A 3,884-nucleotide genomic window follows, 5' to 3' on the forward strand; every position below is an offset into this window, starting at 1 on the left:
TCACCTTCCTGCAGGCATTCAGGACGTGGGCACTCGTGGCAGCAATGCACATGAAGAGATAGACATTGGAAATGTGCTGCAACCACAAGGTCTTATGCAATCCATATTTCAACTAAAACACGAACAGCGGTAAAGTAAAGAAACCTGAGACCGTTCTTCTAGGAACATTAAGAGAAAGAAAGATGATGAACAGAGGAAAATATGGGTAGATCTCATCAAGGTGTGGACTGAGAAATTGCAAGCCGTCCCGCTCTGTGTACACGACTGAATCGGATTAAGACAAACGGAGAAAGATTTACAAGAATGACTCCATTCGTAGTTGTGGCCACAAGACGATGCATGTATACAACAATTTTTCTATCTATTTATATACATGTGCGTGTGCGTGTATATATGTACACATACATCCCCACCCCGTACATATATATATATATATATATATATATATACAGTATTTATATACAGTTGGTAATACTTTAGCCAAAATGTTATGTGATTAATATATATTTACCTCTATAAAATACAGTACCTCACGCTTGGAAGCTACGTCCATATAAAATACATTAGCTATTTACATTTCTATAATAAAGTTAAGAATACAACAAGGAAGTAGTTGTACGAGGGTGAGTCAGAAAGTAATGCAATTTATATTTGCATCATCTTTTACTTACCTTTGGACGCAACTTTGGTGCACGTTCAGTTTCGCATGACGTCAGTCAGTTTCACTTTAGGAACCTTTTGTTTTTCACCAAAATATATTGGCGTGTACACTCTTACTTTGGCTTGCAAACCCCATAAAACAGCTCTTGTCATTTTCTCTCTTTGCACTTTCGCTTTATATGTATCTTCGCACTTTCGCTTTATATGTATCTTCATTATCTCCTCTTTTTACATCATCTTTCTGAACAAATAATCAAATATGATTAGATTATTTCCCCTAATAATTCCTCTCTTTATAATTTTAACATCGACAAATTTCAACTAAATAGTGATATAACTTTATAAAGATTATACGATCATAAATAGTAAAATATGAAAATTATTGTAATGAAACATTTTTGGTTGTCTGATATAGGCCCACAGATGTCGAAAAGGATACTTGCTTAAATCGTTTAATCAGTGAGAATTTACAGCCAATGATCCACGAGCAAATAGTAAATACCACATGACCTACCATCCCCACTTATTTTATAAAACATTTATAAAAAGAAGGAAATTAAGAAATTTGTGAGATAACGCTGATCTTGGAAATTAACGCTTTCGTTTCCTCTTTTGAAATAATATTACCCTAGCATTAAGAATTCCAATACACAATGTTGTTATAGCATTTAAAAAGTTAAAGAATATGCAGAGCTAGAAGAATTTTCAGCTAATACTCGCCCGGCAACAGAGTAATATGTGCAACTTGCAGCATATCAAACTACTTTCACATTATAGAAGATCAAATTTATGTGAAACTAACTTTTATGAAGGTGAAAGTGGTGTTATATTTAGGATCATCAAAATAAGTCGCAAGCATTTATAAAATAAAAGGAAGATCAAAATGTTAAATATGGTTCCCACCGTTTGATATTTTTCAAAAGCCAACGAAATAAAGTCTTACGTTACAGTGCAAAGTTCAATCCCTCTACTGTACGCTGGTTTTGTTAAGGACCTTGCATCTTATTCGCGTATGATGAGATCTTTCATAGTTTTGCAAATTTAGATAGTACCCATCAAATATTTTCCTCGCACGCCTAATATGTAATAAAGAGTTGAATTTGTAATGAAACGTATAGAAGTCATGTGATAACCAAATTATTCGGAGTTTGCAGGTATACACGATTCATTTTGCTTCCTTTAACCTGACCATCAAGTTTTTCAACATGATACGATCGCTCTAATAAATCAATTTCTGCTATCAATCAGATGTTATGAATCAGCTATCAAGATAATAATACCTTAAATGTTCTAAATATTAAAAGTCGTTTCATCAAAACAAAGTTCATTGACTTATGCTGATTGTAATGAAACAGAAATAAACATAACTCATTTTAAATAACTCAGTAGGTTAAATATTTCAAAAACGGTATTTAGAATATTGCCCTCATTAAAAAACGATCTTCATTTAAGCTTCCCAGCTACCAGAAATGTATTTTTCCGAAATACTTTTCAGTAATATGTTTAAGATCACTAACCTTTTACACCCAACAAAACCTATGATAATCTTGTTAATGAAGAAATATTCATCAATACCCCTTCCTATCAAAAGTCTAATTATGTGTTTTAAAGAACTCAGATTATTGAACAGTATTCTACACAAAATCGTTTTCCTCTCGGTACATATTGAATGTGAAAATCTATTAATTTAATGGCATTTCTCCAGTATTTTAAACCAGTTAAGACTTATTTCCAAAGAAATCAATAAAGATGTATTAAAAAGAAACATCAGTTTTTCTAATTACCAAACTTCTTTGCTCTTTGACCGTGGAATATATCAATCAGGGAACACTTCTGTCAGTGTCTTAGCTTTTACATTATATTTGCATAATGGATAAAATTTCATATCCACCAAAAGTTTTCTAATTCTTAAGTTATTCATATATTTATCTATTCCTTTAATATTTTTTTTCCAATTTCTTCAAGAAAATAACGAAATGGCTGTTATTTGTTGAAATATCACATATGTTTGATTAGTTATTTTGTGTTTATATTATCATGGCATAAGTTGAGTAGATCTATAAAGAGAGATTTTTTTTTCAATCAGAGAAAGAAGAGCAGTGTAATGATAATGACATTATTTCGTGGTAGCGCACCCTTGGAGGAAAAGGTAACACCACTCCTGGGGTGCTTAAGTAGGAAGAAAGCATGAATATATCAAGTAAATCTTTAGATTATTCTGAATGTCTGAAAGTGAATTCAGCTTGTGTTAAATAACAATATTAATTGTATTCCTGGAGTAGCTTTTCTTTTTGTCTTTCTTAAACAGCTAAGCACCGTACACTAAGAACATACAAAGAAGTGCTGAAAAGTTCCTAACTTTGGGTAAAAGAATATACAAGAGGATCAATTAATTATGATTTTATTCAACGTATTGCCTTCTCAGAAGGGAATAATATCACACAATGCTTCATCCAAAGTATTCTATGTATATATGCGTATGTGTGCGTGTGCATGAGTGTATGTGTGTGTGTGTGTTTGTATATAGATACATGACAATTATAAGCATGAGGAGTGTATGTGAGTTTATGTGTGTATATATGTGTCTCTGTGTGTGTGTGTGTGTGTGTGTGTGTGTGTGTGTGTGTGATGTGTGCTTTCGCCGAACAGTTTCGTATGTAAAGTTACCAACAGAAAAGGATTATCAAATACGCCCGAGACACAGATCACCGGACATGTATAGCCCATTCTTTGGACAACTATACACCCACATACACACACATGCATACACAGACACACACAGACACACACAGACACAGACACACGGACACACAGACACACATATATTGCAGATGGGCACATATATTACAATCAACAACCATGTGAATTTGGGGTTGGTGTGTTACATGAAGGTATACTGTTTGTAACATTTTAACTTTGAACAAGACATTAAAATCTTAAAGTTTTAATGAAAACCAAATCGTAAAAGAGATTGAAAAAAAGAAAAGAAAACATGCAGAAACTATGATTCAGAAGAAGACATTTCCATATCCCTGTAAAAGATATCGACTCCTCAGCGTTCGTTATTACACTGCAATGGTATCATTTTGCCAATTATTTCTGCACTGGTTTCATTGCCAGTTTATATCAAACAAGTTTATTAATTAGTTACTCAAACTCAAGGAAGATGCCAAAGAACAAATTTTTATCATTATTTTTAATTTGTATATTTCTTTATATTATTA

The 3,884-nt window shown here is 32.6% G+C and overlaps 1 long non-coding RNA gene across 1 annotated transcript in view; it reads right to left on the minus strand.

Moving 5' to 3' along the window:
• Window positions 1–1,609: 1,609 nt before the first annotated feature.
• The window catches only part of LOC106882790 (uncharacterized), a 25,634-nt gene continuing 23,359 nt past the window's right edge, over window positions 1,610–3,884 (minus strand). Inside the window, exon 3 of the long non-coding RNA XR_001411037.1 lies at window positions 1,610–1,736. This is a non-coding gene — a long non-coding RNA (uncharacterized LOC106882790). The remainder of the gene's footprint in view (window positions 1,737–3,884) is intronic.

This window comes from Octopus bimaculoides, chromosome 3 (genome assembly GCF_001194135.2).
Source record: "Octopus bimaculoides isolate UCB-OBI-ISO-001 chromosome 3, ASM119413v2, whole genome shotgun sequence".
NCBI classification, from domain to species: domain Eukaryota; kingdom Metazoa; phylum Mollusca; class Cephalopoda; order Octopoda; family Octopodidae; genus Octopus; species Octopus bimaculoides.